The sequence below is a fragment of the Thunnus thynnus genome, chromosome 17 (genome assembly GCF_963924715.1).
Source record: "Thunnus thynnus chromosome 17, fThuThy2.1, whole genome shotgun sequence".
In the NCBI taxonomy this organism is placed as follows: Eukaryota; Metazoa; Chordata; class Actinopteri; order Scombriformes; family Scombridae; genus Thunnus; species Thunnus thynnus.
The window spans coordinates 6,582,810-6,605,586 of NC_089533.1; the positions used below are offsets into that span (position 1 = coordinate 6,582,810).

At 41.3% G+C, this 22,777-nt stretch overlaps 1 protein-coding gene across 2 annotated transcripts in view; it reads left to right on the forward strand.

Moving 5' to 3' along the window:
* The window catches only part of spop (speckle type BTB/POZ protein), a 92,261-nt gene that overhangs the window by 12,399 nt on the left and 57,085 nt on the right, over positions 1–22,777 (forward strand). For both annotated transcript variants that reach the window (XM_067616524.1, XM_067616525.1), the window contains exon 2: positions 8,399–8,535. The gene's annotated coding sequence lies outside the window, so the exon portion shown is untranslated. The remainder of the gene's footprint in view (positions 1–8,398; positions 8,536–22,777) is intronic.

Below are 22,777 nucleotides of genomic sequence, written 5' to 3' on the forward strand. Positions count from 1 at the left end.
CAGGAAACCAGGTAAAGTTTGACTTGTGCTTCATAAATGACTCGAATTGTTAACTGATCATCAAAACTGTTGTGTTGTGATGAACCTTCTGTGATTTGATTCATTGTTTGACTCTATTTCAGCGTCTAGACTGGATGAACTTTGAATAAAAATAAAACTGCACATCAGGGTTACCAGACTGGACAAGGTTATCGCCCAAGTTGAGTTCAATGACTGTTTGTAACGCTGTTTGACCCTTGGGGTGCCGGTCATCGATACACTCTGCTGTTTCTGTCCTGTCATGTGATATCTCAGGGCCGTCCTGCGACGGCGAAGGACGCCCGTCTCCCTCGTCTATCTTTCCGTCCTTCGCCTCCGTCTCACCGCTGTCCTTGGCCCGCGCGCACCCTCGCTTTTCCCCCTCAGCCCCGCCGCTGATCAAAGCCCCTTTGAGGGTGCCGAGCGGTTCCGTGGCTGATAGTGATTCGATGGTACGTCTCAAGAATCTTCCCTTCTCGTATGATTAAGACGGCGTGTGACAGGCGGCGTCGGCCCCATCAGCTCACATTAGGCCTCGGTGCTGCGCCGCCGCCGCCACTGCTACCGCTGCCATTTTTTTATCCTTTTAATGTTACACCTTCCTCACCAGACGAATCAATTACCAGCGATCAGTATGTTAGTGTCAAAGTCTTTAGCGCCGGGCTGAGCCCCACCGCAGCCTTCCTCCCCCTCCTCCTCTTCGTCGCTGTGTGGCCCAGAGGCCCCCGACAGAAGCCACAGTACGCTGATCCTCCGTCAGAGGGCTGCTGCCGCCGCTGCTGCTGCTGCTGCTGCTGCTGCAGAGGGACAGCTTTACAGACAGCTCTAAGTTTAACCTTCCTCCTCAACGGCGCTATGACAACGCAAGGAGAGTTTATTATGCCTGACAAAACTCCCCGTGTAGGTTCTCTCCGCAGCGAGAGAGAGCTGCATAGCGATTAGCCCTATCAAGCTCAATTGTGAACGTGGCTGTCAGAGCTATAATGTGGTGGTCTCGTCGTGTCCTTGGAATGAAGAGATCTCAGAGCCTCGGCTGTGACACACTTGTGTTCAAAGCTTTTTATGCAAAATTTGATGCCTTTTTTTTTGGAAATTTTCTCTCCTCCTCTTTCCTGTTTGTCCCATCTCTTTTCTCTTTTGGGCGTTCCTCAGAAGTACACACTTGGCTTTGGGTTTACTGGTGATGTGTGTGTGTGTTTGTGTGTGTGTGAAATATTGCCACCGTCACACACAGGGCAGTGAGGCGGCTCGTTAAAAACCCTTCTCGGCTGCAAGGTCACGGCTCCGGCTTTTCCACCTTTTTGTGAGTGTCAGTGTCCCTGTCGCACACACACACAAACATTCACACTCCTCCCAGAGTCTTCTGATATCATCAATCTGCAAAATTATGATCTAACACTTTCTGCAACACACACACACAGATTCATATATGCACCAATAATCTTGTGGCGTCTAAACATCAGCTGCTCCGCACGCTTTCTGTTTACTCACATCCGTGCAAGTGAGGAAACATTTAGCGTGGCACGGTTCCATTTTGGATCCAGTTCTCGTTTTCGTTCAGCTCCAACAAATCTATCTTATCAAACCTTTTTTTTTTTCCCTCTCCTCACTCTTTTTATTAGCCAAGAACAGTGTAGTAAACATTTATGCAGCATTTCTAGCCATGGCTGACCATCACTTTCAGCGGTTAAAATGTCAAAGGGGCAGATTATATCAGCTGTAGCTAATTAATATTAATTCTCTAATAAAACTTTTGAGTGCTATCTGGTTAATGTTCTCTCTGCGAGGCGGTATCATTACTCTGTAGCACCACTCTACTACAAGTGGATTGTGTTTTTTTGTAGATTAATAGAGACCAACAGTGGCGACCGCACTCCAGGGATATGAGTAGGACTGCAACTAACTATAATTTTCATTACCAATTAACCTGCTGATTCTTTTTGTTAATATATAAATGTCATAAAATGTCAGAAAATAATGAAAAATGTTTCGTATAATTTCCCTGAGTCAAAGATAGAGTCTTCATCTGTCAGTTCAAAACACAAAGATATTCTGTTTACCATCATTTATGACCAAAAAAACCAGCTGGAACCAGTAAATGTTTGGCTTTTTTCTTCCAAAAAAATGACTAAAACCATTTGATATTCGATTATCAAAATTATCTCTGGAAATGATCTTGTGGATTGCGTCATGGCAACATCTGGAGAATCTCTTAGTTAAACTTTCATTTACATCATATCAGTACTTAAAGCTCCACAAGCTGGAACAGGTTGTATGTGAAAACTAATACATGCAAAGTAAGAAAGCTGCAAATTTGTGTGATACATTAAATCAGTCACAGAAGTTCATTTTTATTTATCTCATTCAGGTTGTATCTAAGTCAGGCCGCCACTGAAAACCGTAGCGTTTCTTATCCAACAAAAGTTAAACACAGATGAATCCATTTTCCCCCCAAAATCACTGTTTCCTTAAAGTACAAAAGTTAAAAAGCCTTAATATAGCGACTACATGATAAAAAACAAGACAAACACCTTCCTCAGGGCCAAACAATCACACACTCTCAGACAAACAAATATCATAGATTCATTCATTCCCTTTTTTGTGGACATCGATCGCCGTGTTTTTGTCTCACATCGCTGTCAGATTCAAGGCGCACTTCCCAATTTGTTGTTTATCAGCTCAATACAGATCTCTGAGTTTTACTAATTTGAAGCTTTACTTACTTGCAAGTTTTTTAAAGTTGACTCTAAATAAATTTGATGGGGGGATTCGGATTAAATAAGCAGATTTGGTCAAATGCGTCCTTCAACCCTGACAATTAGTCAATAAATAGATTACTCTTAATTTTGAAAACATTTGCTTGTCTTTTAAATACCTTTAGATTTTGAATTGTTGGACTTAGAGCTGCAACGATTAATCAATTAATAAGTCGACAGAAAATTAATGATTGTGATTCATTGAAGAAAAGTCATAATAACTCTCTGGTTCCAGCTTCTTAAATGTACATATGTAGTTCTCTGTGACAGTAAACTGAACATCTTTGGGTTGTGGACTGTTGGTCGGGACAAAACAAGACATTTTAGGTTGTAAAGTAGGTTTGAGAACGTCACCTTGGACTTGGGGGGGAAACAGTAATGGAAATGTTTCACCACTTTCTGACATTTTATAGACCAGAAGATGAAAGTAATCATTAGTTGCAGCCCTATTTGGACTGACAAAAACTGACAAAAAATAGGAATTTTTCATGTTTTTTTGACATTTTATAGATGAATATGATCAGTAATTGATAATGAAAATAAATAATAATGAAAACCAACTGTTTACAGGCGATGAAAGCTGAAGTAGCTCATGTCTCCGTGGAGATAAATCAAGGTTCAGGTTTTGAGTTGCTGTTAAATTCGGCCGCCGTGCTTCTTTACCCGACGAGCCTCCGCTGTTGGAAGTTTGTTCGGGGCTTTTAAGATCTAGCTAATGCGTCCGCCTGCTATCTGAGATTGTTTCTTCGACTGGTTCCTCGACCCCCCCCCCCCCCCCCCCCCCCGCCTCTCCGTCCTGTGCCCGTCCTCTCCTCCTACATGTTATCCAGTGCTGAGTGGAGGTAAGGAGAGATAGTAATCTGCTGTAGCCTTGGCACTCTCTCTCGCACTCCGGTCTCATTGAAGAAGATTGATGGCCCTCTTTCTGGAATGGCTGTTGTCTTGGATGGAGAGAGAGGAAAAAGATGGAGGGCAGAGAAGTGGATTTAGAATGAAAAAACGCCAGCGAGGGAGGGCAGGCGGTAGTCGGGGGGGGGGGAGAGAAATGGAGGTCGGATGAATGATAGTTGTGAAAGACGGAGAAATGGAAGAGGAAATGTAAAGAGCTTATTAAATTCAGTTTGTATTTTATTGAGTCAGAGCGAGCATCCACCTGTGATTGGTTTCCCGAATCACACATCACTCTCTTGATGATGCACGTGTGGGTTGTTGCATGTCAGCAGGATTATATTTAAAGTCCCAGTCAAACAGGAGCGAGAGCATCTTTAGCTTTATTTGATTGGGCTGCTAAAAAAAGTGGGCGGGGCTTACAGAGTTAAGCGCGACAACAGAGCCGCAAAGAGGAAACTGCGCTCCACACACACACGCCTCCCTCACCTGTCGTTAGATCAGGAGGAAGACGAGGGAGAGACAAATGAATTAAAAAGTTTTTGCACATTGATATCCAAAATCCTCCTTTTACAGGAAGAGAAAAGACCAGGATTTTGATGTAAAAACACTCTGACACTGATTTTTTCCGACTCATATTTGGCATATAACGAGAGATAAATGAACAATTAACACAGGGACGTGGGATTAAAACTGGGAAAATGTATTTTTCATGTCACAGGGCCTCTTAAATGTCAGCTTTTCTCTCAGGATGCAAATGAGCCGGGAGCGTGTTTTGCGATGGGAGAGATTTTCTACATGTGTCCCATGTTTTCTTCTGCGTCAGAACGCTTGTAGCCTTTAAGCCTTTCGAGGTATCTGGTATTCACTGCGAGTAGCCTTCGCTGTATAGCTAGCGGGAATTAGCAGCCCTTCATCCCTCCCTCAGCGCCCGTATGTGTGTGTGTGTGTGTGTGTGTGTGTGTGTGAAACCGAGTTGATTGGCTCTGATGACAGTTATGCTCTTAATTGTGTCAGTTATTCTTCCTCTGTGGCTCTTTTTGAATGTAGTCAAGCGCTTGATGTAACCCCCCTGGCGTTTAGTTCCTCTCTACATATTGATCTGTTAACGTCTGTGCGGGTTTGAGCGAGACCGAGAGGAGCAGGCCTTTCTTCGTCCACTCTTTTGAGAGAAGAATTGAGTCTGACTTGTTTTTTTGTTTTTTTTTTGGACTAACCCCGTCTCTTCATGTCCCTGTCTGCCCTTTGGTTAATTTGTCTTCTATCCCTTTAGTGTGTCTCCTTTTTCTTGTTGCTCTGTTTCTTGACTATTGTTTGAACTGCTGTTTCTCTCTCTGTCTTTCTCGCTCTATTTCGTCAGCCTGTTGTACATCGACCTATCTTTCATCCTGCCTCTTCCTCCTCTGTGTCTTGTCGGCTCTTCATTTTTCTGCTTTCTATTTTCCCTGCCCTTGTATTTTTTTTTTTGTTTCCTCACCTCCTTGTCTGGCAGCTCCATCCTCTTTCTCTATTTTTATTTTTTTTCCCAAGCAGACCGTCGTGCTGTCTCATGATGCTCAGACATCGCCAGGGTCGACCAGTCGTGCCACTAAGCCGTGACTGGTTGACCCTGGCGATTTCCCCGGCGACGTCTGTTGTCATCTTTTGCCATCTTAACTGACCACTCGAGGCTGCCAAAGTCACAAGAGGGCAAACTATGCTGGACGGAGAAGACAGGAAGGTCGTGAAGGCCGGGTCCCATCCTGCTTATCCAAACTGGTGATGGGGTTGTTACAAGCGCCAGGTCATACCTCATTTCCTGTGGTCACAACCCAGTATCACACTGCTGACCAGTGTGAATATTTGAAACCATTATAGACAAAAAGGATGACCATTCTTAGTCTTGAGAGTGGGACTATTAGCTGCAACTAATGATAATCTGCCTATTTTTACATCTTTAAAGCGGTGCAGTGGCATGTCGGTCGGTCCAGACTGAAATATTTTAACCACTGCTGGATGAATTGCCATGAAATCTTGAACAGCCATTCGTGGTTCCCAGCGGATGAATCCTAATGACTTTTCTGTAGCACCACCAGCAGGTCAGATTTGCCACTTGGTCTTCATGGTCTCCTTACTTTTTTACTGCTAGCGCCACCATGAGGTTGACATTTGTGTTTTTGACTGACATGTTAGCTATTGGATTGGTGGCTTTGAGATTTGCTAAACGCTAAACTAAGGGGATGAACATGGTAAATCTGCTAATCATCAGTATGTTGGCATTGTCATTGTTAGCATGTTGCCATGCTAGCGTTAGCATTTAGCTCAAAGCAATACTGTGCCTAAGTACAGCCTTACAGAGTTGCTGGTTTTGTTTTTTGATAGTCTTTTAATCTATAAAATGTGACAAAATGCCCATTAGTTCAAGGTGATGTCTTTTTAAAGCTGGTTTTGTTTGTCCAGCAGTTTGAAACCCAAAGATATTCAATTTACAGTGATATAAAACTGAGAACAGCAACAAATATTACATTTGAGAAGCTGGAACCAGTTTGGCATTTTTTTCTTGATAAGTAAATAAAAAGATTAACAAAATTGTTGGCATTTTTGTCAGCACTACCCTGAACACTGTTGGCATTTTTTAAGCTGAAACTAATAGCCTGCCAGTTGTTAATATAGACTAGTGATGAGGCTGCTGTGCCAAAGCCGTGCAGTTATGGTAAATATCATACACTGATGGCAGATGCTGCCATGTAAAGTGCCAACCTGCTCATCAGGAGGAGTTTCTAATACACACACACTCTCACACACCGATGGCACAGCCTTCAGGAACAATTTGGGGTTCAGTATCTTGCCCAAGGACACTTCTAAATGCAGATCTGAGATGCCGGAGATCGACCCGCCAATCTTTTGATTGGTGGACGAACCCCTGAGCCGCAGCCTCCCCCTACTATCTACCCATCTGAAAATAACCAGTATTCTCCGTAGCAATGGGATAATACGCTACATACCTCATTCTCAAATGGTGAAAAGAGAAAAGAATGTAAAACCACAATCATGAAAAATGCATAACTGATGTTACAATACCAACTTGACTGCTAAATGTCATAAAAAAAACAAACGAAAATCCTCCATTCATCATATTGAAGAGGTGTTTGGCAGGATGTTCACTCCGTACCCACTCTGCCGTGTTTGGAAGTGTTACATCAAACTAGGTTGGTATTAAATAGATTTTTGAAATGGGGCCTATTGATCTGGGTCATGTCTATTTTGTTGTCAGGTTTTCGAGAGTGCACGTCTGCTTTGTTGAGTCAGTGAGAACGATCACGTATTCATTTCAGGATAGCTATTGATCAAACGGCTCTGAGCCCACACACACACACACACACACACATACACACACATATCACAGAGCCCAGCTACCTTTTTGACATTTCTTTCAGGGCTCAACCTCTGTATTTTGCATCTGATTGACATTTCCTCGGTATGTATGTGTAAACACGCGGATCTTAAGATATTTCATTCATTCATGTAGATCATTTCTTCCCTCTCTGAGGTAAAAAAAAAAAAAAAAACCCCACAGGCAGTTCGGTTACCGGTCATGAATACAAAGTGTGGAAAAAGTAGCCTATTCTTTGCACAGTCCGTCTGGGCCGAATGTAAGTCGGTGTTTAGTGTTTTAGTTAGTGTCAGAATTTATTTGACTTCTGAGGAAACTTATGACTCACAATTTTGTAGCTGTTTCAAGTCATTATAGCCATTTTAAAACACAGCTTTGTACTTTATGAGCCGCATATAAAAGAAAATTGACTCAAATCAGCCAGCTTTTCCTAGTTTAAATGTTTAAAGTGTCAGGGCATCTTTATGGACTGGCTGCATTATGAGCATCATGGTGACTGTTTAGCTTTAGACATTGTGTTACAATCCGCAGACCTTTCTAGAATAATACTTGGCAAAGCGAACCCGGTCGGCCCTGTGAAATCCTGCTCGTCTGTTTTTTGGCAGGCATGCGGAGTATGAGTAAGCGTCCTCGGTCGGTCATGTTTATTTAGGTAGAGGTGGTATTTGAAAGAGAATTAGGCTTGGAGGATTTTAATGAGACTGCCAGAGCATACCTCTACGCTAGAGTCGAGTGCCACCGTGGGTCTGTTCTGTCAGATGGTTGTATAGTTATCGGGGATCTCTGTGGGCCCTTTTATACATCACATTAACATGCAGCGTGTACATCTGAATTATATCCACAAAGATTTTTTTTTTATCCATATTTATGGGTCAGTGTAAATATGCCCAAGAAGTATTAAGGAAGCATTAAGCCGTCTTTGAATCTTATTGCTTTAAGCACCATCATCTGATTTGTGGAATGAGATTGCTTTCCGTCATGGCTGTGTTTACACCTGTGGCTTAGTTTGCTGTTTGGATACAGTCCAGATACAGTTTGTGTTTGGATTAGTGTTTTAATGCCGGGTGTAATTACGTAAGGAGGGCCCCCCCCTTGTCCCACTTTGTTCCGCCTCGCTGTGTACAGTCTTTGTAAAACATGTGTCTTTGTAATATCTTGTCACACAAACACACACACAAGCACACACACACTCTATCTCCAAAAAAATACTCTGCATTCAAGTCTCCTACATAACAGATGCGCACACAAACAGTCAACTTGACAAGGAGTCTCTTGCAAGAATATGATAAGGCACTGGCTCACACCCACACTAGCTCTCACAACTACAGTCTTGTTGATTCTTTCCACTGTTTGCATTTTGCAGCTTGCCAACAAAGCGCAGGCTTTGGACAGACACGCAGCACTGACATACCTACAGACAGAGAGACCTGACGGACAGAGTCCAGCTGGCTAGTGGTGACAGCGGCAAGCGGAACAGATGTGCGAGGGACTTTGATCTAGGTGAGTACCAAATGGGGTGAGGATCTGGGGGAGGGAAGGGGGGGCACTGGTCTGTACCAATATAGGGAAATGGCAAGTATACTGTGGAAGGGGGAGGGAGGGGGAGTTGGGATATGGGTATATGGAGGCTTTTAACTTATGATGTTTTTACTTCATTTTAATGACAAACATTAACACACATGAGCTGATATGGCAAGAAAATCAATCACCAACTATTTTGATAATCGATTAGTTGTTTTGAGTCATTTTTTTCTCTGATTTCAGCTTCTCAAATGTGAATATTTTCTGTTTTTTTTTAGTCCTCTATGATATTAAACTGAACATATTTGAGCTGTAGACTGTTGGTTGAGGACGTCACCTTGGGTTTTGGTAAACAATGATCAGCATTTTTCACCATTTTCTGACATTTTATAGAGAAAACGACTAATTGATCAATTGAGAAAATAACAGATTGATGGATGATGAAAAGGATTACTATATATATAATAGTTGCAGCCCCTACTTAGGGCCTTAAACTGATGTTAAGAGCATTAAATAAAGTGTTTAAGTTTTTAACTGTCTTAGAGATATTACAGTCTGTCTGGTGCTTTGTTTTCTGCAGTAATTTGTCAGCACAGACATACAGACCACTATTGAAAAGGTCTACAGTAAATTTGATTTACATGTTTATTTAATTTTCAAATGGTGTGAATTCAAAATGCAAGTTAATTTGATTTGTCTAGACTGCACTTTAGACAGTATTTATCTTCCGCAGCTGCTCTAAAAAACATGTTGTTGAAAATAATGAGCTGCTAAGTTAGAGTTGAGTAATTTGCTCTCAAGCGAACTACACTTTGTTTTGTTTTGGGGTTTTTTTTTTTTGAGCAACAGACCTATTCTCAGATGGCTGGCGTTGAATCAAATAGTAAGAAGAAATGGATGGTCTAGAATGACAAATAAGGTAGATGGTTTGAATAAAAACACAAACCTTCAAAAAGAATGAAGGTGACAGAAGATCTAAAGGCTACCAGTCGAGGAATACCAAGTAGCGAGAGAACAGAGGATGCGGAAGACACTTGATCATATAAATGGCAGCCGGGAAAGAAGTTTCGGGTCGTATCCGGCCGTCATTTAAAGGTGGAAATTGAACCCGGTTCTAACAAAAGTCTAAAAAAGTGAGGAAGGAGATCAGGTTTTTAGAAGGGGGAAATGAGGGCGGAGAGGATAGAGGATGTGCTAACATGAGAGGCCAAAGAAAAAAACCCAACAACAATAAAATGTAATCTTCAGGGGAAACTATGTGGGCCTGTGTGTTTCATGCCTCCCCTGAAAAAGTTCTCCATGTTAATTAGGTAATGTAAAACTAGCAAGAACAGCAAGAGAGCAAGAACAAAAGCTGGATGGAGAGACAGGGTGTAAAATAGCACACTCTGTTCAGCTACAGGCCATAAGAGGTGAATAATAGTAGAGAAAATAGTGAATGATTGATTATTGATGTGATATATTAGTCGGTTGTTGTGTACAGGAAGGTTTACTGTTTCATCAAGTACAAGTTTAACAAGTCGGAAGGTAGAAATGGACACAGTTAAAATCTATTTTCCACATTCCAACATATATATTCATAATGAAACTAGTGTAGGGAACAGTTGCACTTCTTCTCCAAACACTTCCTGTAGCTGTAACCTGATCCCCTTAGCACAACGTGATTTAGCCAAGTAGAACGTGTTCCTGGATCAACATCCACATTGCGGTCCTGGATCACAATGTTGATCCAGGAACACGTTCTACTTGGCTAAATCACGTCGTGCGATCCCCTTACGGACTACGCCCCGACCAGGCCAACAAAACCCAGCTCCCCCTTTTTTGTCTCTCTTTTCTCTGCCCACTGTCTTACCTGATGGCTCTCTGACCTCCATGTAGTCTGCTCTAAGACATTTAAGATCCCTGGTTAGCTAAGTACGCACCGCCACCCGAGAGTAAACAAGTCTATTTAGCGCCAGCAGCAACGACACAAAGGCTGCTAGCTAACTCTGCAAACCACAGTAGCCATGAAGCAAGTTAGCCGCGAGTTGCTAATTCTGCAGCAAAGACTGCATCATTCGACATCAGAACCACAACTTTCCCAGCATGGCTCACCCACAACCAACAGAATCACCAGCTAGCAAAACAGAACGCCAAAAAGAGCCTCTCTACTTTCACGGACTGGCAACGTTAGCTGGGCGTAGCATAGCGTAACGGCACACAGCTGAGCACAGGACTGCTTATCTTTTATCAGTGTACATGTATTGATTCAACATTGTTCACTGAGCTTTATTATTGTGAAGTCCTTTCATAGTTAGCTTATTGGATAACCACATCGCTAAGTTGATGTTCGTTATGCTTCACACATGTATTTATAGACCTGGAGTTATGTCTGGTAACTACCACGTCTTGCATGCAAACAAACTGTCCTCTTTCTAAGTTGGCATTGTGCCATATGTGAATTGGCCTTAAACATAACCACACACACACGCACATGCGGTTTTAGCCACTATCTTGAATCAGAGTCCGCCATTTTGTTTTGTCTGTTTCCTTTGTTCACACACACACACATACACCCACACACACACACACACAAACACCAGTATACAGTATAGTACCACCAGTCAAGATTTTCAATTTGTTCCTTAGTTAAGCACATTTAGTTATATTACATATTGTGTGTTTTTACCCTTGATAAATGCCTTTGAGTCTATTTAAAGTTGCACAGGAGTGAATGCCGCCATCCTTCAGAGCTCCAAAACCCTTCAACCTTCACCAGCTATTGATATGGTAATTGTTGTTGTTGTTATTAAGTTAATTATTAATCAGAGTTCCAAATTGATTGTTTAGTATATTTTAATGAGACTAAACTAATTAATTGGTTATGAATTTTCCCTTTTTTTAAGGGTGGTGCCCTGAGGTGAATTTAATGCAAGTTAAATTATATTATTTAATATAAACATTGATTATTTCTGATAGCCTTTTAAGCTCTTGCACCTACACTAGCATTTCACCTGGCAGGGTTTCTTAGCATATATCCATGAAAATTAAATCTCTGTGTAGGATATGTTGAGAAACGCCGGGGATATTTAATCACCTCCTTTCTATATTATCATACAGACAGAGCCTCATGCAAAATAAACATGAATATGGTTATGGTATATATATTTATAGTATATATATATGTGAGGCAGCGTCTGTGATATTTGATTTTCTGGCTCTGACTTAATTTCTCTTCTCCGAGAAAACTCACAATAATCTCAGTACTGAAAATGATGAAAACTATCGTGTGTTTTGTTTTTTGTGCAAGACAAGATGAGTATATCCTGTGCGTGCGCCTGTACGCGAGCGAAAGACAGTCCTTGCTGACCCTGCAGTTACAGCCAATTTGCTGTGATCACAGTGACAAGTGTCTCCATATGGATACTTAGTAATTAGCTAAGAGGAGATGGAGAAAGGTTGAGGAGAGTTGGTGGGGCATTAGAGGACCTGTCAGAGGGACCCACTCATCTTACCCCCACCCCCTGCCAAAATCTGTCAGGAGGCATGTCTGGGGTCTGTCCCCCCCCCTCAGCCCCCTCCCTCACACTTGGCTGCTCCAGTTAATTGAAGCCACTTCAGATCAGTCAGAGGAGCCGGATCTGCACGCGTGAGCAGACCACAGCGCTCACCTGACTTGTCAGTCACTACTGCCAGCTGCCTGCCACACACATCCCCAGCTTCCTCTTACACAGATACAACCTCTGGACTCCCGGGGAGGCGCTCAATATATGCCCGTCCAAACCCACCTCACTAGATCTGTCCGAGTGGTAGCCTCAGTCAGGATGCATCTGCACCAGTTTTAAAGTAGTGCATTTAAATCATTGAGCTTTTCATGTATTTTGTCCTAGACTGGTGAGAGTTGTGGCTTTTAAACTCAGCTGGAATCAAATAATAACTGCTCTGAGATGCATGATATTGTGGACCTGCAAGGCAGTTTGTCAGGAGTTACACCTTCATCTACAAGAAGTGACCCTGAAATGCAGTTTTACGGCTAGAAGGAAACGGATGTTGTCATCTGATAGCCGGTCCTTACTCATGCTTGAAAAGCCAAGCATAACAGAATGAACCAAGGGCGAACTTGCACTCAAGATACCGTGAAATGCTTCCTCAATAAATGGCACATTACTAAACTCTGTAAAAGAGCAGACATGAAGTGTTAAAGCTCAGTGTAAACACTCCAGCCAAGACTGCAAGTCCACAAAGCCGAGATAAAGTGACACGGACTGCAATCATATTTGTTTTGCGAAATTTGCTTCCTGTGTGGCTTTTGTTGATAAATTATGGCTGAAATGGAATTTGTCTATGGTTATCATAAGAGCAGCCTGTGCACGGATGCACCAGAGCAACAACTTGTTCACTGATTTGGACCAAAATGAGCCGACAGAGATTTGCAAAGGCCACAAAAGTGATACCTTCATTATCCCTGTGGAGAAATTCTCTTTTCTTTTGGCCAGAGCACACAGCTAGATGCACAACCAGCAGCAAGTCCTTATATACTTAACAGACAAAATAATGTAGGTTGTTTGGCAGTACCTTCCAAAATGCTCCCTAGTGTATATGAGGGTTTTCGATTTGCTTCCTCTACGGTTAAGATCTGGATACGTTTATGGAAAGAGAGGTTGCTTAGTAAGTTGTTGTAGGAATTGGACCAGACAACCGATACTGTCATTTTTCTAGTGAGGAAAGCGTCAGGGGACAGTTTTCCTGGCGCTGGCAAGCGGAGCAGCGTCTTGCTCAGTGACACATCAGCAGGGCAGATGTTTGCAACCGAAGGTCCTCGAGGGATCGTCACCGTAAAACACTCCTCTGCCCGAAAAGAGGAGACCTTTTGATCAGACATCCTGCAGGAATTCTGCAGAGTTAAATACTCTCCTGCTGGTTCTGCAGCGCTGCTCCCCGTAACTCTGAACACCAGGGATTTGTGAAGTAGAACCACAGGGAATAGATTTTGTTTTTTTTTTTGAGACAACCCACTCGGGAGTGAACGTCTAAAATGAGACGTGGATCTTGTGTATTGTTTTAAATGCCAGGCTTTTACTCATTCACTGTGCGAGCCTTTAGTTGTAGCTCAGTCAGCTGACATTTAATGCTCAGCCATTACATACTCTGCCGCTGCTTTAGTATAGGCCTTGTTGTTACCGGCATTAATTTGAACAGACAGATGTGACAGCTGGCCAGCCATATGCGACGAGCCTTTTAGATCTTTATGCCTTAATTATTCCTTCCCTTGGGACCAATATTGACATTTTAGGTCTCAACACTGAGACCTTATAAACTGCCAGCCTCCAGTTGGTATTATCTGTCTCTTGGCAACCTCCAAGCAGAGCCAGAAAGGTGCTTGATAACTACTCACAGTTTAATTCATGTTTATCATCTATGATGAGAAAGGTGCTTCCGAATTTATGACAGTGAAAAAAAATCATTGTCTCTGTTGTTTACTGATAAATAGCCGAGTCAAGTTTTTGAATGAGTTTCCATTGAGGGTCTGAGGTTGATGGCGTTGGTTTTATTTATTTTTATAGTATGGGCATTGATCAACTGTGATTAAGGGCAATACAAGTAAAATTAATAATATATAAACGCCTACTCTACATCTTGGCTTCAGTTTTCACACAGCTCCAATAATCCTGCTGCAGTATGCAAGTTTTTTACTGGGATGATGAGCACATTTCTCATTTCTTCATGTATGATGTTGAACGAGCTGCTGCTGAATTTAAAGGGGGAAAAAAAAAGACATTCAGGCATTTTATTTATCACCTTGTTGTATTAGCTGCGCTCACAGGAATGAAGGCGACTCTGTTATTCTCTCCGTGAATGCTTTTCTCTCTCTCTCTCTCTCTCCGTCCGTCTGTCTGTTTTTCCGTCTCTCTATTCCCCATCTCTCCGCCGTCTGTCTCACCTGGGTCGTCCCACACATTTCTCATTTGTCTTGTTATCCCAGGTTCTAATTTCAGTTGCTGCGGCAACCCCGCAGCTCCCTCCGCTTACGCCTCCTCCGTCATCTCTCTGAGCTCCTTATTAAGTGTGGCAGAGCTGGTTAATGATTGTGTTTTGTTTATGTTTTTACTCCTTTTAGGGGTGAAAAAAATCGATTCATGTCTTGATTCTTATCTCCAGGAATCAAGTCACAAGGGTCAAAAATCGATCTTCTAAATGTTAGTTAATAACGTGACGTTGACGGAACAAAAAAAGCGGAACTTAACTGCGAGGGAAATGCAGTGCCCGGACCGTGCAGAGCGTGCACACACTAGAGTTATCTTGTAGTTCTTGTAGTACTCTTATCTTCATTTTCTTGCTCACTCGTTTGCATCCTCTCGTGTTCTTGCCTTTATTTTCCCTCCTCTCTTGTTTTTATTGCAGTCAGTCTTCATGTTTTCATGTTTTTCTCTCATGGCGCAGCAGACTGTCACCGTCAGCTGTCTGCCGTTCAGTAAATTGTGGTCACTCAAGGACGCTAGATGGACCGTCAGTACTTTTCCGATCGCATACTCGCATGCAAATGAGTTTGCCCAGTGTGCCTCGTCTGATCGTTGGCTTTCATGCAGATCAAGTTTAAATGAAGTACAGCCAAAATGTCGGTTCATCAGTAATATTTCACTGAATCACACACAACCAGAAGAGAGCACACACATTTGTTGTGAGCCTCAGGGATGCATGATATTGAAATTTTCACTTATATCTGATAACCTGACTATAATTACCATGGTTACGAGAGCCAGCGCTTATATTTTTCATTTCATTTCATTTCAACACGACCATATGTTTAGTTTCCACCAGTGGAGTTGATCTATGAAAGTATTGTGATGCCTGCTGCAGATTCAGACATTAAAGTGCTGCTGTTTTAGTATCTGTCCTGATTTAATGCTAAATATCACATCGTTTATAAGAGTCTGCTTTCACTAAAAGCAAATGAGAGCAAATCACTTTAATTTAAATGTAAAAGATTAAATTTGTCATAACATTTAGTTCTTTTTCCCACAGCAGGTGGATCTCTGATGAGTCATTATCCTCAGTTTTTAGAAATACAGTGATCCTTAGCTATTAAAGATTATGGATTTGTCAAAATTGTTTAATTTAAAGGGGATATAATAGGCTTTTCATGATTTTCTGTTACTTATATCGTCGATGTCTATGTTAAACATGGTCTATCTTCCAAAACTTGAGGTGAACATGTGTAAAAATGCTCCCTGAAAGTCAGACGCCAGGCCTTCAGCCCGCTCTGAACGCTTCATTTGCAGTGTTACCTCTTCTCCTTCCTTGTGATGATGTCAGATTGTTTGTGCATGTCCGTTTGTTTTGTCTTTGTTGCTAAGGTTGTTCCACAGGTTGTTCATGTTGTCCACTTGTATATTTCGGATCGGATTCAGGCTTGAATATGTACAGATGTATTAGTTAAAGTTACCATTTCGAGTAAAGAACGAGTGAGAAGCTGACCAATCAGAACAGAGCGAGCTCATCGGGAGGGAACCCTTAAAGAGACAGGAGCTAAAACGGCCTGTTTCAGAGGCTGGAGGTTTCAGACAGAGGCTGAACTGAGGGGCTGCATAAAGAGCCAGTATAAGATGAATAAAGAGTTTTTTGAACTGTAAATCATGCAAAGATATTCTAGTAAAGCCCCAGAATACAAATATATATATATATATATATCTGGAAATGTGCATGTTATATTCCCTCGAAACAAAAAGCCTATTATAGCTAAAAACAAATGAAACTCTCAGGCATTTGTAACTAACAAATGAATTAGAGCTTTTGTAATTAATAAGTAGAGCAATATATTGCTATTATATATATATTGTGATATGAGACTTTTCCTGGTTTTAAAGGCTGCATTACACTAAAGTGATGTAATTTAATCAGACTGTTCTAGCTGTTCTATTATTTGCTTTAACCACTTGTGTATTTGGTCAAAAATATTTTGATATTTGATTTCATCCACATCACTTGGCCCTTAAATGAATCATCAACACATGACAACGGATCATCATTCAATTATTGACTTCAGTGAGCTGACCGGTATACAGTATTGTGTACTAACAGGTAGCCGAAATTCATGTTGATGACACACTGAAAGAGAATCAGCTCAATATGTTGCACAGGACTGGACAGTTTCATAATTGTTTTTTCTGCCCTGCTGCAATTTCTCTGCTTCTTTATCTTTCTTTCCTCTCTTTCCCCCTTTTTCCTTTTGTTCCACACACTCTGTCCATCTTTTCTATCTTGATTGATCATGTTCTTTAAACCGCCCGATTTTAGGAAATTATTCTAAAAGGCAAAGCTTCATGGGTAAAATAATGCTTCTCAGTCATCAATAGATGGATAATATTTGTTAGTTCAGTTACTTCGTCCGTCCGTCTTGCTTATCTAAAGTTACAGGGACTTGATTTTCATTGGTCATAGTATTTTGTGGACTTGTTTTTGCTTGTGTGTAGAGATACGTTTTCATATTTTCCTTCCATCCCTCCATCCTTACTTTCTATAGTCTTTCAATCTTATTACACAACTCCTTTATTACAGTTTTTGTTGTGTTATTATGTATTTAAATGGCTCCCATCTGTTGTGTTTTCTCTCTCTTATCTCGTGTCTCTCTTTGTTTATCTGCCTCCATCCTTATGTCCATTGTCTGCCGTCGCCACCATCTTGGCATCTGCCGGAGCACAGAAATCACTCCGGTGCTTTTTGATTGCCCGTTTAGAGATCGGAATGTGCCCGCCTGACTCGAATGACTTCATTAGGGAGCGATAATCTCAAAGGGGGTCTCCACCAAAGGCCACCTGATGTGACCGATTTGTCAGGGCCACTTAGACAAAAAGGTGAAACGTGTAGATTTAGTTACCATGAGTAATTTCAAACAGCAGAATAGGCGGAGAAGACGAGGGCTGAAAGTTTGATAGCGGCAGGAGTGCTCTCAGAGATAGCGAAAAAAGAGGGAAGGAATGAATTAGGAAGGCTTGGATTCGGTCGGTTGTGTTGGTTACGCTCCCAGATTCACTGCGGAGATGTGAAATGTCACTGTGTGTGTGTGTGTGTGTGTGTGTGTGTGTTTATGGCAGTCTAGCAGCTTTATCTGCCTGGCATTTCCTGCTTTCAGAACCGACTACAGCACCAGGCACCATCTGATGACCCTCGAAAAAGTCTCAGCGCTGCAAATAATATCGAGGAGACCACATGTAACCTTAACATGAATTAGGAAGGCTTTGGATTTGGAGGATGACATACAGGGTTTTGTCACCTTTACTCACACCGGCAGTTATTTTGCGGGTGTTATCTTAATAGTGTTTCTGGGGGTTTCGGATTTGATTCCTCCACGCTGGTAATGAACTGATCTCAAATCAGACCGCTGGCTGATTAATACGGATGATAGGACACGTTCGCAGCCGTCTGGCGTCAGCTTGTTGCTCCCAACTTTTGCAGTCTTTTCCACTTCAGGCACCGCGAGGAGAGAGGAGGTTGGCATTTAGTCTGCCAGCAACCAAACAGAGACGTACGACTGCAGGCGCTCGCTACCCACCACTATCTCAACTTAAGGGAGGGGAAATGTCACCTGAAAATTACATGTAAATATTGACACAGTTGAAATTTTTAGCATTTTTAAAGCCATATTTGAAATTCAATCATCATACGTTCATTGAAAAGAAAATGAGATAACAGCCATACACATGCAGAATATATATTTTTACCTTTTAATTATGCATAATTAGCTAACCATGTAGGATGAGGAACAAATAGAGACTCATGCCTTTTCCTTTTACTCACTTTCATTATAACTAGCAGTGAAATTCAATCAGTATTTCTTGAGCCAAGTTCTGCTGATGATTCTATTTTTAAAGTTTTTTATGCCTCATAAAGCTCATCTGACCAGCAGTATTTTTCACTGTGTAGTATTACTGGAATTTCCTTTTTTTTAATTATTTTTTTATTTTTTATTAATAAAAGCTCTGGTTTGACACTTTTCAGAGTGAGATGGCTCATTTCCAGCCCTCACTGTATAATGTATACACTATTTAATGTATAGATAACAATGTATAAAAGGTGAGAAGATCACTTTTGGTTTTAAAAGACAATCCATCTTTTATGAATTTAATGGAGAGCATTTAAAATTCTCCCTGAATATAAATGAGTGTATGTGTGTGTGTGTGTGTGTGTGTGTGTGCGTGCGCATGTGTGTGTGTGTGTGTGTGTGTAAATGTGGTAATTGGGAGGCAGAGTGACGTCGGGGCACACAAAGGAGTAACCCTTGTCGTACCAAGTGCAACCGATGGATAGAACTGAACTTATTAGCGCGGCTACCTTTCCTCTCCCTTCCTTTCACTGAAAAGAGCAACAGCAAAGCAATAAGACAGAGAGCAGCGTGTGCACCTGTCTCCCTGTCTCCAAATCTCCTCAGCGGGTCTGTGAGACTCTGCCTGGGTTTCCTCACAGTAAAAAGGGTGAATTCTGTATCTGTATTGAATTATAAAAGCCCGATAGGAACAGGAAATCCTCCGATAAAAATGTCCTTAATATTTGAATTTTATTTTTTTCTTGGCTGACAAATTATGTGGTAATTAGTACATATATTTACAAGTTTATGAAGATGTAACATTTCTTGCCTCTTGGAAAGGCACCTAATTGCATTTTTCATTTTACAGCATTTCAAACAGAGCTGCAACAATTAGTCTGTTAATCGATTAGTTGCCAACTATTAAATTAATCACCGCTGTTTGGATGATTGATTAATCGTTCAGAGTAGTTCTTTAAGATAAAAAGTGTCAACACTGTCTGGTTCCAGCTTCTTCTGAAATGTGAATATTTGATTTCTGTGACAGAAACTGAATATCTTTGGGTCGTGGACTGTTGGTTGGGACATTTGAGGACGTTGTCTCAGACTGTGGGGAACAGTGAGGGACATTTTTCACCATTTTCGGACGTTTTATAGACCAAAATCGATGAAAATAATTGTTAGTTGCAGTCCTACTTCAAACATTAGTTTATAATGTAGAGTTCTGTTCTTCTATGTGTGGCTTTAATCACACAGGCTTTAACAGAGGACGACCCAGGACCTCCGCTTACGGAGACCCTGCACGGCGGCTCCCTGCTCCCGCGACTCCTGCTGAATGTTCTCAGATGTAAGCTTCTCCAGGGAGACGGAGATTAGATGTGACATGTGGTGAAAAGCAGGAATATTGTTCCCCTGCGGTAAAGATGAGCTGTTGTGTGGAAGAATGCCCGTTTTAACCCCACGTTCCCTTCCATGGCATTAGACCGGCCTTGATCCCCATGTTCCTGCGCAGCGGTATGACAGTATGACAAGTTAAGTGAACAGTTGATCTTAATTGGCTTCTTTTCACACTGTGTGTGTGATGTGTGTGTGTTTGTGTTAAACCTCCTGGGTTTGAAGTGCTTAATGCCAATGAAAACACTAAGTAGGAACACATCTACCAAACAAAACAACTCATCATAAGTAAATGACAGTATAGGTCTAAAAATGAGCTATAGTTACGTTTACGCCATCTTTTTACGTCATTTAAGCCGTAATAACGCACTCCTGAATGACCCATAGGAGCGTAATATATTGTGGTTAAGGTCTGGTTAGGTTTAGGCACAAAAACCACTTGGTTGGGGTTTGGGAAAGATCATGGTTTAGATTAAAATGATCAGTTGAAACATGGTTTAGACTTCCTTAAAGTCAGGCTACCGTCATCGTCATGGCAACAGTAAACACCACAACGTTACGTTTTTTAAAAAAATGTCCCGACTCACGTTTGGAAATGGGAAGTGAACAGTGGTCTTCTGCAGCAAAGTCCACTTTTTGTCATCTATCTAGCCTTCCACTCAACCCGCCTCCTCCTGATAAGGCAAATCATCTTATAGAATCATCTTATATTGACGTCATCTGAACACTTCCCCGCGTCATAATTACTACGGCCGCTAGATGGCGTAAATGTAACTATAGGTCGTTTTTGCAGTGGAGCTTGTAGGGATTCTTCTTCTTCTTCTTTTTTGGCCCTAAAAGTATCTGGGTCTCAGAGAACTTGGCAGATAGGTTTGCAATCTCTCTCACTACTCAGACAAAAAAAACTATACCGATCGGCCAGATGGTGGCGCCATAACAACAAACTTTACGTTTTGGCCTATAACTTTTGATCTGTAAATCTCACAAAATTCTTGATTCTGTGGGTCCAGGTGAAACTATCCATATAAGCCACGCCCATTGGCGCCCGGCTAGATAGTCGGCCATTTTGAATTATAGCCAAATCTTTTTTTTCACTACTCCTCCCACAAATTTTGAGCAATCGTCACCAAATATGACACATAGCATATCTGGACCAAACTGGAAAAAAGTACTGTTTTGAATTTTTGATATTTCATACCATTTTTAAAATTATACATTTTAAAATCTGTATCTTTAAGTTCAAGGCTTAAGTTTTACTTTAAGTTTAAGTTCACCAACATTTTGACTGTTGTAAACAGACAAAAATAAATACACCCGGTTTTGCACATGTGATGTCATTGCCTGTGTGGAAAGCTATGTCTTCCCCAGTGGCGCCGTCAGTAAGTCACCTTGTCTGGGGTTACAAAGGTCCCTGGTTTGAGTCCCAGGGTGACCAATGCAAACATGCCAACCATGTGGCAATTTATGCATCTGGCATGTTTTCAAATTCTTCTGAAGGTCATATTAAGTCAAAGACTGCTCCTTGTGCTTGAACCCTGTTCATTGCTGCTTGTGGCTATATTCTTTTCATTGATTTTCGCTTCATTGATGGATTTCCCAGCTAGCTTCTCTGTCTCTCAGGACTGACACATGTTGTGTAAATGGCAAAAAAACAGGATGCAAAACCGCTTAATGAGCAGTCTGGTGCCAAAATATCTGAAACTCGCTGTCAAATTATGTTTCCTTCATTTAGAAAATCATTTTTTAATTCTCTTATTTTATCCTCTCCAAAAACAGTGTTTATTGGAGTGGATCCACACCAAGTTTGCCCACACCATTCCTTTTTAAACTCTTTTTTCCTCCCCTTCTTTCCCACCTGACTTACTCTACCTCTGTTTAAGATGACATCTCACAAATTCAGTGTCTTGTACTGCTGCCGGCACAGTTCATCATTATAATTGTTGGAGAGAAGGGAGGAAATGGTGAGGAGAAAATGGAGAAAATAAGGAAGGAAACCATCGCTGTGTCTGAAATAACTCCCTTGTTCGGGCTTTTCTCTACATATTAAACACTCTGCAGTTTACTCTAACATAAGAGTTTGGACATCTTGTTTCACCGTTGACAGGTCTGGTATCACAACTATAATTTACATGTCTGTCACCCACTGAATTGTGGAAAACTACTTTTTTTTTTAGGGTTGTGTAGTACATACTGTAAATGGTAGAAGTAGAATTGAGATGCTCACATAAAATGAATGTATAGTACACTAACCCAGGAGGGAGGGAGGGTGGGTGGGTTGTTGCAAGCCGTGAAGGGAAGATGAAATTTTCCCTTGCTGAAATTAGTCTTTATGGGTATCTGGAGATAGACATAAAGTAGTTTTACCTAAGGCAACATTGCTGTGCCAAAGAAAAACCGACAAACCATAATTAAAATGGAAAAACAACATGAGTAAGAGGACTGTGACCGGCGTCTTAACCTTTATATGTGGAATTCTAATAATGTCATGACATACTTCGAACATTATATCGATTGTTTTTGCACAGTGTTGTGTTTCTGTGTGAAATGTCATCACTACTACAAGTTCTTCAAGGAAAATATGTGGCAGGATTCATAGTGCATTGTAGTTATCAAGCTCTCTTTATTATTCTTTACAGTTAGGAAAGTTCGGTTTATCTTTCTTAATTTTGTCATATAGTCACTGGGGCCTTTTCTTCCATATAGACAACAGTCTGTAATATAAGTTTGTGTATGTACATGTTTGAGGGTATAAGAAACAACTCAACTCAACATTTATTGCTCAGTATTTAAAAAATAACTCTAAACTTGTTCTTAAAGAAGAGGAAGTCTTTTGTTGCGTCATGCTTTGGTCTTTAAAAGCTGAAACCTGTTGGCATATAAAGGTATTGACTGAGTGCATACATGTCCAACACCCACTGTGAGAAGAAAAGGATCAGAAGAGATTAGACAAGCGGAGGGGATAAAGATAGGAGCTAAAGACAGGCTTTGTTTTCGGTCCCCTTATGAGCCAGGGCTCCGGCTAATTACCAAGCTCTCTGGTCCTTGCTA